This window comes from Phyllobates terribilis, unplaced genomic scaffold, assembly GCF_046119375.1.
Source record: "Phyllobates terribilis strain yellow unplaced genomic scaffold, ASM4611937v1 Scaffold_3__8_contigs__length_932513732, whole genome shotgun sequence".
In the NCBI taxonomy this organism is placed as follows: domain Eukaryota; kingdom Metazoa; phylum Chordata; class Amphibia; order Anura; family Dendrobatidae; genus Phyllobates; species Phyllobates terribilis.
In genome coordinates, this window is record NW_027362763.1 from 756,560,999 (window position 1) to 756,574,940 (window position 13,942).

Consider the following 13,942-nt stretch of genomic DNA (forward strand, 5'->3'; position numbering starts at 1 on the left):
GTGCTCACTATGCATCTAGAAAGGTGCCTTGGGGGGTCTAGTTTCCAAAATGGGGTCACTTGTGGGGGAGCTCCAAAGTTTGGCCACACAGGGGCTCTCCAAACACAACATGGCGTCCGCTAATTATTCAAGCAAATTTTACAATCAAAAAGTCAAATGGCGCTCCTTCCCTTCCGAGCCCTGCCGTGCGCCCAAACAGTGTTTTTTCCCCAAATATTGGGTATCTGTGTGCCTAGGGGAAATTGCACAACAAATTTTGGGGTCCATTTTTTCTTGTTACCTCTGTGAAAATAAAAAAAAATTGGGTCTAAAGTGACATTTTTGTGAAAAAAGTTAAATGTTCATTTTTTTTCTTCCACATTCAAAAAATTCCTGTGAAGCACCTGAAGGGTTAATAAAGTTCTTGAATGTGGTTTTGAGCACCTTGAGGGGTGCAGTTTTTAGAATGGTGTCACTTTTGGGTATTTTCTGTCATAAAGACCTCTCAAAGTGACTTCAAATGTGATCTGGTCCCTAAAAAAATGGTTTTGTAAATTTTGTTGGAAAAATGAGAAATCGCTGGTCAACTTTTAACCCTTATAGCTCCCTAACAAAAAAAATTTTGGTTCCAAAATTGTGCTGATGTAAAGTAGACATGTGGGAAATGTTATTTATTAACTCTTTTGTGTGACATATCTCTCTGATTTCAGGGCTTAAAAATTCAAATTTTGAAAATTGCAAAATTTTCAAAATTTTCGCCAAATTTCCGTTTTTTTCACAAATAAACGCAAGTGATATCGAAGAAATTTTTCCACAATCATGAAGTACAATATGTCACGAAAAAACAATCTTAGAATCAGGGGGATCCGTTGAAGCGTTCCAGAGTAATTACCTCATAAAGTGACAGTGGTCAGAATTGTAAAAATTGGCCTGGTCATTAACGTGCAAACCACCCTCGGGGCTTAAGGGGTTAATGAGAAAAAAAAATGAACTTTTTAGAATTTACCAAATGGCTTCAATGACAGAGTGAAAAATTTAAAGGGGTCTTAATACTTTCCGTACCCATTGTAACAGATGTCTGGTGGTGGCTTCTGGATCATACAAGTATGTATAATCCAATATGCATGATAAAACTGTTAGTAGCAGCTCCGTCATTTAACAGGACCAGGAATTATTACTGAATTGTTATTTGGCAATAGTGATGAGCGCAAGTGCTTGTTACTCGAGTTTATCTAGGGTGCTCGGGTATGCACCGAGCATCACAGGTACTTAAGCGAAATGTTCGAGTCCCCGCGCCCGCATCTTTCACTGTTAGATGGCCATAAAACATGAGGGGATTGCCGGTGTTGGTCAGGCAATCCCTGCATGTTTTGTGGTTCTCCAGCCGCGAAGCATGCGGCCACGACTCGAACATGTCGCTCGAGCATCTGTGACATTCGGTGCAAACTTGAGCACCCTAGACAAACTCGAGTATCGAGCACTTGCGCTCATCCACTCATCACTATTTAGCACCAAAAATCTGGACCATTACACCTATTAGTAGAAGTGTAATATGTAGGTGCACATACACACTATATCCATTGCAGACAAATCTAACCTAGAATAAAAATACATAGAAACCATACAGTAGGTAAATGAATAGTGCCGCATATAAAAAAAAACATATTGTGGGTATTAACATTTTAAATAACATATATAATAAATGAAATACCATAAATGTTAACGAAGTACCCGATGTTTTTTTTTTTTTTTTACACGTGTTACTATTCATTTACCTATGGTGGGATTTCTATGTAGTTTTATTCTACGTAATATTTGAATTATTTAGTGGTATTAGCTGTAAGTGGTGCAGCTTGATTCAGTGCCATCAATAGCCTTATATTAGAAGTAGTTGTCTAAGATGTGGAACCACTGTATCCCAAATCGAAATCTAGTATTGTCAACTAGAAATAATAAATCATAGAGGGGGTTCTATGCATAAAAAAACTCTATATAGAAATGTGTTTATAGTTTCAAATGATACTTAATAAATTGGCACAGACCGAACAAAGTTTGTTGCATAAATACAGTAACAAAACCAAGTATACTCTATAAATACAATGACTGAGCCAAGCTTACGAAATGCATTGTTAGCAGAACCTAGCTTACTACATTAGAGTAACAGCCAAGCTTGATTCATAGATACAGCAGCAGAACCCAGCTTACTGAAGAGGTACGGTCCTAGAATCATGCTTAATACATATACTGTAACTGAAACAAACTTACTACATAAATGCCGGAGCAGAACAAGGCCTACTACATCGCACGGAGGATCTTTCTTATGAGGAAAGATTAAAAGAATTATGTTGGAAAGCTATGTTGGTGGGCACATGATTACATTATACAAGTACCGTAAATAAATGGCCCATCTAAAATAAGCTCTAATGTAAATTCCATGCTGGTGACATCTCTATCAGGAGATGAAAAAAAAAGGTTCAATCTAAATAGGCTTCTTTACCATAAATCTGTAGAATAGTCTACTTGAGGAGCTGTTTATACAGAGAATCTTAAATGGTTTATAAAAAGTCTTAGAGCCTTATTTTTTTCTATAGCATAAACCACCACAAATTTAAATGTGTAAAATTACTGTTCTGAATGATTCCGTTGATTGACACTCATGATCAGGAAGCAAAAATGTGCTCTTTTAGGGCAGATTGGTTAATACATCATGATTCTACCAATAGACTTTTTTTCTTTATCTTTTCTCAGCTGTAGGCTGAACTTTTAGACATGTCTTTTTTTCAACCATACTATGCAACGTTGATACGGTATCAGAAAAAAGCTTGCTACATAGATATGGTACCAGAACCAAGCTTTCTACATAGATTCCATAACAGTACCTAGTGTATTACATATCCATTAACAGAAGAAAGCTTACTACATAGATTCTGTAATAGAACCTAGTCCCCTACGTAGACATAGTACCAGAACCAAGCTTACTACATAGATACTGTAACAGAACCAAAGTCAGTTCAAAGATACTTGCAAAATCATCAAGTAGCAAGTGCTTTCCTGACAACCATGAGCGTAGCACTAAACTATCATAGTAAGTCACCTTGCACATCTACTTTATTAAAGTATTCTGAGAAATTGGTGACAGAAATAATAGTGTAAAATTTTACACCCCTTTTTTCTTCTGTCATAGGAAAAATGGATCCACTCTCACTGTAGCACAAATAAAATAAAAAAATCGATCAAAAATAATATTTAATTAGTAAAGAGTTGCATATCCTTTCTGTGGTATAGAGTGATATATTTTTACATACACACAGTGGCAAATCTTCTAAACACAGTCACACTTTTATATGTATGGTGTATATATACATGCACACTTTTACACATGTATGGACATATCTATATTTACACACAGGCACGTTTTTACACATTCATATTCATATTTATAGATGGAAAGTAAGTAGTTTGCGAGCTGGAAGTAGTTTAATGCTGTTGAACGTCGTCGAGTGGCATTGATTGCATCCTGACATTATTGCCCCTATCCTGTTGGCGCTGTTCAGCTGTTGTGTTTTTGTGGTATGCATATTTACAGGTACACATACATAGTCATGCTTGGCCATGCGTCTGCTTATTTAAACTTGCCTCGGTGTATTACCACCTTCTTAGGCACACTTTTATACATTTTCATGTAGGGGGTAGGCCTCAGACTGCACCTTTTAAAGGGGTTGTAAACTACTAGGACAACCCCTTCTGGAACTAAATGTTTGGCCCTGATGAAATAATAATAAAAAAAAAAAGCCTATTCTCACCTCACGTGCTGGCGCCATTTCAGCGGTGTCTGTATTCGCTGTCCCGGAGCTTGGGTGCGGTGGAATGACACATGGTGCCAAGCGCCCAATCAGCATCGGCATCACTGTCCCCGCCTACGAACAGATTGAACATAAAGAGGAAGCCAGGGCTGCTGCTGATCTGACTTCCTCTTCATGTTCAATTTGTACGAGAGCGGGGACAGTGAGGCCAGCGCTGATTGGGCTCTTGACACCACGTGTCATTCCACCTCATCAGAGCCCTGGGACTGTGAGTGCCAACGGTGCCGGCACGGGAGGAGAGTATAGTTTTTTTTTAAATTTTATCGGGGCCAAACATTTAGTTCAAGAAGGGGTTGTCCTAGTAGTGGACAACCCCTTTAAGGAGTCAGAACGTATAGATGAATACTGTAGACCTTGGGTTGGATGGAGTGTCTGACCTGTTAATTCTCATACTGCACCACTGATTTCAGTGGAAGTCCACGCCATATCAAATCCATATCTTGGAATTGAATGTTGCTAAGCCACGTAAAGATCCGCAGCACGTTGAATTGCAAAACAGTGGTAAAAATCCAACAGTCTGGATTTTCAGACTAAAAAAAAATCTGCCAGGTGAAAATGTATTCATGCTTACTATGTGCAATACTGTAAGAAAGTAATTGCAATATATATTCTTCTCCTTGAATAGTTTTTTTATGTCTCTACAAAAAAATTAACATTTAGCTACAGACCTAGTAGTATATCCGTTTATTGCATCCAATAGGCCCAGCAATTGCTGCAGTTTTTAAGTTGGTTATTCACTTCAGTAATCTGATAGGAGACCGGCTAGGTATGGAGATAAGTGCTCAATACATAACAGGGTGCATCCACTTTCTCTAAAATCACTTGCCATTATTGATATGTTTCTGGGGCATTGTTTGAATTCCTACCTACCGGCTGCAATCTTTTAAGCTTAGATTGACCTAGTGAATGGTAATGACGCTATGAGAACAGAATGAGAAAGGCAGAGCCGTCTGTTTTCAGAATGGAATATTATATTGAGCAGCTATTAGCATCGCTGTTTAGAAAAGCAATTTCCAAATTGCTTTTGAATGCAATAGGAACAGATTTCATGCAGAGATCCTTGAAGCGTAAAGACAGTTAAAAACTTTTTTTTTTTTTTCCTCCCTTCATATCATGAAGAATGTTGACAAGATGGAGCGTTCATACCAATTTAGTGTATTATTGCCACATCTGCAGTGAGCAGGGAGGTTTTTCTATTGCTGATATTCCCTGACCATTAGGCTCATTATTCTGAAGACTCATTTACTGCATTAGAAATTCGTTATTGCCTGAAATGGTGACTGAATGCCAGAAATTGAGATTTTTTAGAAGACTCCAAATGTTTATTACGCTCATTTTGAATAATGCTCGTCACACACTGATAGATTTGTTATTGGAGAAATGATGATCAAAAAAGCTGCACCTTTATATAATAGAATAATGCAGAAATGTACAGTAAGTTACTTTACAGAAGCTGTAGATTGAAAATGTAAAAAAATTAGATGGAAGGAAGAAACTTGGTGGATAAAGTGTCTTTTGTTTTTTTTTTTGTTTGTTTTTTAGAGGGGTGGTAAGACAACGCCTTTATTAAATAACAAAATTTTCATCTTACATAATTCGCAATCTTTGGGACAATTACAAAATTAGTTTTAAAGGTGTAAGCCTTTTAAAAGGGTGGTTCAATTTGATAAGAAAAGCTCAAAATGGCATAAAATTATGAAGGAAGTAATAGTTCTACCTTGCCGACCGTTTCCATTAAGAAGAATCAGTGATTGGTCTTAACGTTTTGGTTCCTCTTGAGACATGGAAAATGACTCCATTCACTGGCTGTAGCGGTGATCCACCCCCTTGTGTTGGACATCATCAATTTAGCAGGAAATAGAGACTGGCCAGAGATTGGTATGTGTGCTGCTTATTTTTATCTTACACAAATTTTTGCAAAACAAGTAAGTTGAAACCTCCTTTAAAGGGGTTGACCACTACTAGGACAATCCCTTCACAGTCTGATTGTTAGCCCCCGTTAAAATAAAAAAAAACACCTATACTCTCCTCCCGTGTTGGCGCAATTCTAGCGGTGACGGCACTTTCGTTCCCGGGGCTTGTGTGAGGTTGTTGGGTCATGTGAGCCCTGCACCCAATCAGCGCTGGCATCACAGTCCCCACCTTCTGACGTATAAGTAATCAAGAGGAAGTCAGGGCTGTGGCTGGCTACTCACTTCTTCTTGATGCCGGACCGCAATGAGTGGACTGGCCTCTGGTCGGGAGAGCCGTTGCCAGTAGTTGCATCTGCATGAGCCTGAAGACTGTAAGGAACACACCCCATTGACAGTGTGAATGGTGGTATCCAGTTGTTAAGTTGGACTACGGCTACACGTTGACTTTGATCGTAGTGTTCACTTGCAGCATTTCATCTAACGATAGTCGGTGTGATCACATTGTGGAACGGGACATAATGGGACAACACAGACCAAAAAAATTTCAGCCTGTTGACTTTTTGGTTGCAAGTTGCATATCCATTTGCGATCGTGGCCCACCAGAAAAGATTTGTGTAACTGTAACTTGCTTGTGACCTGACTTTGATTTGATTGTTCACAGCCAAGTCACAGCTCTAAAATAGTTATGTGACAGCATGTAGCTGGTGAATTGCACATTTGTTGGTGGTATAGGACTATTATGATAGGTAAACATATTTTTAAGTTAGTAATGTTGTGTTTTAAGTGGTAATGCATACATTTTTGGCTAAAAATAAACTTTGTAGCTGGATTTCAAAATATTTTGCACCATTTGGGCTCTGCAGCCTCTATGTATCACTATACGTGTTTGCATAATATGTTAAAGGGGTTGTCCAAGCTTGGGGTATTACTGTATTTCACTCTGCGTGAATGCAGACTTGTGAATCCTCAGTGCTCGCTGTCAGTTTTCTCCTTGTTCAGTGCCGGGGCCAGGCAATCATCTGACTGCAAGTATGCAATTTGCATATTGCCGGACACAATCAGACTAGACGTGTCCCGTCTTACTCAATACTCTTGTATTAAGCCAGGCAGGACATGTTCTAGTCAGCACGTGACTGAATGTATTCAAAACGAATACTTACGGTCACACGCCCTTCTGTCCGCCCTGCGTGTTGTGAGGATTCACAAGTCTGCAGTCACATAGAGTGACTGCAAACTTGTACCCCAAGCTTGGACAACCCCATTAACTGTGAATCTATCACTGTGCTTGTTCTAATGGCAGTTTGTTACTCTTTGGGGCTGTTTGGACACTAGTTTGGTCCGTGTTTCATAGGATTTGCAAGCCAAAATCAGGAGTGGAAGATAGAGAGAAAACTATTTTTGGAGCCCTTATTAGTTTGGGCTTATAAATACTGATCAAACGTTGACCGAAAAAACTCATGTCTATAAAATGCTGTTTTCTGAAGTTTCTTTTAAGCTAATCAAAGCTTAACTTTGATCAGCTCACAAATACGCTTTTAGGAAAGTTCAGACGAAGCGAGATTAGTGTATGTACATGGAGAGGTCTTTGACATGGATTATTCTGGCTGAAATAGTGACATTTAAATCCCACAAAAAAACATGCGTTTTTTAAAAAACGCTACAAAACTGAGCATTTTGCGACAATTTATGCTGGAAAACATGTCAAAGAATTGACATCAATGCTTGTTACCATGTGTTAAAAAAAACAAAAACGTATGGAAAAACAGCTCAACATGCATTATATCTGATTTTACTCCTTTTAATGAATAGGAATCTTGTTGGAAGGAAATGGGAAACTTGTTTAGATGTCGATTTTTGCACGGAATCTGTGATAAACGGTTTGCGAAAAATACGGTTTTTGACCCAATTTTCTGAAATTGCTTTAAAATCAGTGTTTTACTGCATGTTTGGAAAATCGTGGCAAATAAAAGCATTGTGAATGCATTGTTTGTCCAACTCTTTGTAAGCTTTCTTCTATAATATAAAACACGTACATGAGTATAAGGAGCAATACATAAGGGGCCAAAATTCACCAGTAAATTGAAGAATACTTTATATAGAAATGTGCTGGGCTCAAAATCTCAGTCAATAAAATATTCTTTGTTGAATAACAAAATAATTAAATGCATAAAAATAGACATACAAAAGTCAGACACATAAAATAATAAAGGTAGGTAAGTGATGATAACAAAACTTCCTTGTAGGAATGCTACAAATCAATATGGAGTTATAGTGTGTGCAATCAGGATTGAGGACGGATACTTTTAAGGTACAAACCAAATAGTCAGTGCTGTGTAAGTTAAGGCCCTTTACGGTACATACAGAAAAACAGGGCGAGTATGATATCACATAAAGGTACACAAATTGTTAATGCACAGTGGCAAGGAATACACTTTACCTATCAAAGAAAATGCACCCGATGTGCGTTTCGCATCAAGCTTAGTCAGGGAGTCCCTTTGCTTAAAAACAGAAAATACTGTTATTTAGTTGAGTTTGACGATGATGCGGTTATTTAGTACTTCGAGGCTTGACTCCGTGTTCACATAAAAAAATATGCAACTTTCAAATTGTATTATATGGATAGTGCCTTAAGTATTACTGTATTTCTTTTTAGTGTTTTGTGTTTTTGTTATGTTTTGATAAATGTGATGAAGTGTTTTTTCAATAAAATATTTGATTTAAAGATAATTGTAAGCAGGAGGGGGTAGATCAGCTTCTTAGACTTTTAAAACCATAAGTTATTTTTTTTCCCATTTTAAAATCATGATGTACATCCAAATGATATCCATGTAATTGGTGCACCTGGTACACCAACGTGTTTCTAGTGCATGTTGCACCTTTACCCATGTATAATCATCCATGAATAAAGGCTCTAAGTGCACCAGAAACGCATTGGTGTAAACTTACGGTTTTAACTCCCTGAAGCTAGATCTACTCCTCACTTGTTTTCCGTCTTCTGCCGTGACGCTGCTACGTGCTTCTGATGACTGCAGATTGTGTGGATGAGCTGTCCCCTCTCCAATGATATTGTTGTAATGCCCTGGGTATCTGGAGAACCTCATAATCTACATGTAATATGTATGTTACGAATCTTAACTTTTGTTTAGCTTGATGAAGTGTTAGGCTATGTTCACACATTACGTTTTTTCAGCGTTTTTTTTTATGCAGCAAAACCTAATCTCTTGGCAGGAAAGAAGTTGCATAAAAAAATGCAGGTTTTGGTGCATTTTTCAGGAGCCCAAAGTTCATCTTTGCTTCCACCACAGAAGTGCTTTCCAAGCGATTTTAGCATCACTTGTAAAGTGCTTGACAACTTGGTCACACTATATAAATCCATGCAAACGGCATGGATTTATATAGTGTGACCGAAAGAATGGTAAAAAATAAAAAAATCTATACTTACCTTCTGATGGCCCCCGGTGTCTTTATTCGATCTATCCTGGCTTGACGGCAGCTCGCGGTACACTACACTGAAGGACCTGCCGTCACATGACTGACGTCAGCGCAGGTCATTCAGTCCACCGCGAGCTGCCGGCAAGCGAAGACAAGCGCACCGGGGGCCATCAGAAGGTAAGGATAATATTTATTTTTTATTTTATTCTTTTTTTCACAGGTTCTATGGTACCCACGTCCGGAGGAGAGTCTCCTCTCCTCCACACCCGGGTACCATCTGCACATTGAAACGCGTGGAATGCACATTTACAGATGCAGTGATGCGGAATCCAAGCGATTCAATGCAAGTCAATGGCGACGAAAACGCAGCACTTCCGCAAAATAATTGGTAGTGCTGCTTTTTTTTCCGCAATGATAATCCGCAACGGAAACTTCAACAGCATGTGCACAGCACATGCGAATTATCATTGGGGAACATGGCAGGCCTTCTACCATGCGGAATTGCCCCTGCGGAAATGCTTAAAAAACGCATCATGGGCACACAGCCTTGAAGCTTTTTCTTGAGGGGGGAGGGGTGAGTTGGGGAGGGATAGTTTACTTGTACAATAATAAAACTAAATAAAAGAGAAAAATTATAGCAGATTGTTTAACTTTGGCCATCTATAAATCCCCAGCCTAATGAATAAAAACTAATTGATGTGCAATTTAGCAAATTACTGGCTTTGCATACAAAGTTTTTAGATTTTAGAATATCCCTCAGTGCGACTCACTAATGAGTTTGGTGAGATGTAAGTTTCTGCATAAATGTTCCTAATGAGTAGACCTCATTGATCCAGACCTCCATCTTTGCCATGAAATTCTCAGAGCTAATTTAAATATCAGTTAGGTATAATATGTAGCATATTCTGTACTGGTATCAATAGGTGACTTTTTTTTGTGGGAGGGAGTAATTTAAAGACAAACTATGGATATTTTTAATTGGTGAACATTGAATAGAGCTAAAAACACTAAGTTTAAAGGGAATCTGACACCAGAATTTTGACACCTAATCGGAGAACAACCTAATGTAGAGACAGAGACCCTGATCCCAGCAATGTGTCACTTACCGGGCTGCTTGCTGTAGTTTTGAAAAAATAACTTTATCAGCAGGAGATGATCGCTAGGGGACTAGTAAACCTGCTGCAATTTGATCCTCCATACTGTGTATATGCCCGAGTGAGAGAATGTTATAAGTAGGGATAAGTGGACACGTGGAAGTTCGGATTCAACTAAACTTTAGTCCAAAGTTCGGTTTGGGTACCAGAACTGTACTTGAACCTGAGCCCGAACCCCATAGAAATCAATGAGAACATGAACTTTGGAGCTAGAAAAAAAAAATCTGTCTCTCTCAAGTTCTGTATCGGACACACACACTAGGTGTCCGGTACAGATCCCGAACTTTACAGTTTGGGTTCGCTCATCTCTAGTTATAAACATTACTTGGGACTCATTGGGATGAAGAATAAACAGTGTGCCAGGAGAAGAGCTGTAGACCATATCTAATCTTAGAGAATGTCACCAGATTTTTGCTACCCCATCTGAGAGCAATATTATGTAGGGGCAGAGACCCTGATTCTAGCAGTGTATCACGCTGTATCTGCTTGCTGCAGACCAATATGTTATACTTATTGGTCTGCAGCAATGGAAGTAAATGTTGGGTTTTCTGACTTGCTTCAATTTGTATTCCAGCTGCCAGGCAAATAATTAACAGAAAGCAACATTTTTCCAAAGTAAGTTTGGAAGCCTTTTTGCTTTTTCTTGAGCTTTCCTTCATAGTGAGGGGTTTTTTCTTAATCCTGTCATATTTATCCAGAAAGGCATTTCTGAATTTTATCATTTTGACTATTTAAAATTCTGATGGGGGCTTACCTGGTCTTAGAAACCAATGACGTAGTGATTTGCTGGATCACAGCAAGACGTCCTATGATATTGATCTTCGCTGTTTTAGCCTGAAGCCGCTTGCCAGTCAGAACGCTGTGCTTGATGTGAAAAGGAAAAGCTGACTTTTTTGTATGACCATGCTGCTACTGTATCAATACCAGAAACTTTTTTAGAACTCAAGAGGATTGATCTGTGATCTGAAAAAGCCTCTTGGAAGTATTGATGGACGTTTTGAGTAAAAGGGTTTGAAAATGTTAGGTTTTCTTTAAAGGCAAAGATTTGTCAGAAAAAAACTGTTACTTTAGTGAAATTATTAAACCTATTTTTTTTTCTGGTGACACCGCATCAAAGCATTGGTAGAGACATCTCACCTCTACCTCTCTGCACAGTTACCTCTGCACATGTCACAGCACATGCCCTCCACACTGCTATAATGAATAGGTCCGCTCGGTTTTGTATGTCCATGTGCCTGCTGTAAAGCTCATCTTTGTAGTTTCTGACATGGCTCAGAAAGACTACCCAATTATAATGCTAGCAGAATGGAGTAATATCTATTTTAGAAAGTATATTGGGAGTGATTGATATTAAACATATGAAAAATGCTTATTGGACATTTAATTCTGTAAACGGTAAGGTCACATACTTTGCTTTTCCAGTTTTTTTTTTTTTTTTGTGGTCCGTATATATGTTTATAATGTTATGCGTATATATGTATAAATTCAGCTTTGGGTAATATTGGCTGTGAATTGGGTCTAATTCTAGATTTAGTTTTGTGGAGAACCTGTCGGGAGATTCATGATTGACAGGTCTCTCCCTATACTTTATACACAGAACTGATGAGACATGTCACTAGGACACTGAGCCTCCCCCTTAGCTCTTTCTGCTTATTATCAGGCAGTCCCTATTTGGTGGATTGTGCTCCGTGATATTCCTTAAAGGTTCTCTTAAAAATAAAGTCTAGGTAAATGAAGCGAGTTTAATGGTAAGGTCGCACTTTGTCAATGCTACTGCGCACCATTATGAAAGTCAATGGGTGCCTTTCTTCAAGATCGATGATTTTGTTTGCCGATCTTGATGGGGAGGGGGCGTTTTGGAGCTGCCACTTCTGACTCTTAATGAATCAGACGAGGCATGTAGGGGCATGCACCGCTATGTGCACCTCGCCACATTTGTGGCATAGCAAATGCTGCCGCTCGTCATGAATTTGATGAGTGGAGGGCTCCATGCCCCCCTATTTTGTCAGTGCTGGAGCAAGACTAGCGTGAAAACCTCGCGATGCACAAAAAAACCTGTGATCTTTCAAAGTTTTTTTTTTTGCCAGAAATATGGTGAAAAAGCGTTGATGAATTGGCCCCAGTGTCTTTGCTTTGTGACCAGCAAGTCACCATAACACACCAGTCTAAAATGATCCAAATCACCTGAACTTTTTGTGATGTGGTCATTGTGATTGGCTGGTCGCAAGTCGAGTACATTGACTTTCATGGCGTGCACTGTAACATTCAGATATTGGAAGCTTTGTCTATGGTAATTGTGTCCCAGCCAAAGTCATGGTTTAACCTTAGACCACATTCACACGTTCAGTATTTTACATCAGTATTTGTAAGCCAAATCCAGGAATGGGTGAAAAATGCAGAAGTGGTGACGTGTTTCTATGATACTTTTCCTCTGATTGTTCCACTCGTGGTTTTGGCTTACAAATACTGATGTAAAATACTGAAAGTGTGAACGTGGCCTAAGCCTACACCAATTTGGCTGGGACTGTCATTGCGCGACCGAAGGTCATTCGATCCCGTTGCTTACACTATGGCGCTGTGGAAGTGAATGGGGTGGCATTGTGACATTACTGCGACAAGCAAGTTTCAAAAAATCCAACCAAGTGCAACCCCATTCCCTTCTATAGTGCCATGATGTAACAATGGGACCGAGCAATCTTTGGTTGCACGATGGCTGTCATGGCCAAAGTCCTCTTGTAGCCCCAGCTTTATTCACGAGCTCCCAGTTGTGATCCCTATTGATGACGCCTGTGTAACAGCTCCTGGAGCAGTTTTCCTGGTGTGACCTGCAGTAGTGAGCAGGGCTGTGGAGTTGGTAAGCCAAACCTCCGACTCCTCAATTTCCATGACTCAGACTCCCTCATACATGGCTCATGTTTAAGTGATAAATTTACTGTAGCACAGATTCATCTCAGCTAAAAGTCTAGACCCTTAGATCAGGAATAGGACAGACATTTATAGGACATTTCATAGCTTTCCCAAATTCTTATGAAAAAATATTCACCACAAACTGCATTGAATTACTGTACCCAATTTATTATATATTTTAGGAGTCGGAGTTGGTCCATTTTATACTGACTCCACCAAAATGGACATAGACTCCAACTCCACAGTGCTGGTTGTGGTGTAGGTCGTACAGTGTGAAAATATATTCCTAGGGGTCTGTGTAATGAGCAAGCCCTTAGCTGTGTACATCAGGGGAATGCTTTCCTAAAATGACTGTGTCGCGCTACAGCACATACATTTACTGCCGTCTGTTTTGGAATTTGAAAGTTGTTTTGACGAGCTTAATGTGGCTGCTATAGAAAAGGATATTTGCATTTGTGTAAAATGTCAGCACTTTACACAAGCGGCATATTGATAGTTGCCTGCTAAAGTGGAGCGCTGTTTAATACAGATTGGCTTAGTTGATGGTTTGTGCTTCATGGTTCTCAAAATATCAATCAACACTCCCAGAATACAGTGCACGGCATGAACCTGTCGCTCAAGTTGGAAGTAACTTGAGTTTCTGGCCTCTTTGCTCTGTTATGTAAAGACTACTGTCTTACTTTCATAAGAGTCT

General features: G+C 39.2%; 1 protein-coding gene across 7 annotated transcripts in view; it reads left to right on the top strand.

The window, feature by feature from the left end:
• Window positions 1-13,942, top strand: part of KIF16B (kinesin family member 16B) — a 454,357-nt gene that overhangs the window by 151,492 nt on the left and 288,923 nt on the right. The window lies entirely within an intron of this gene.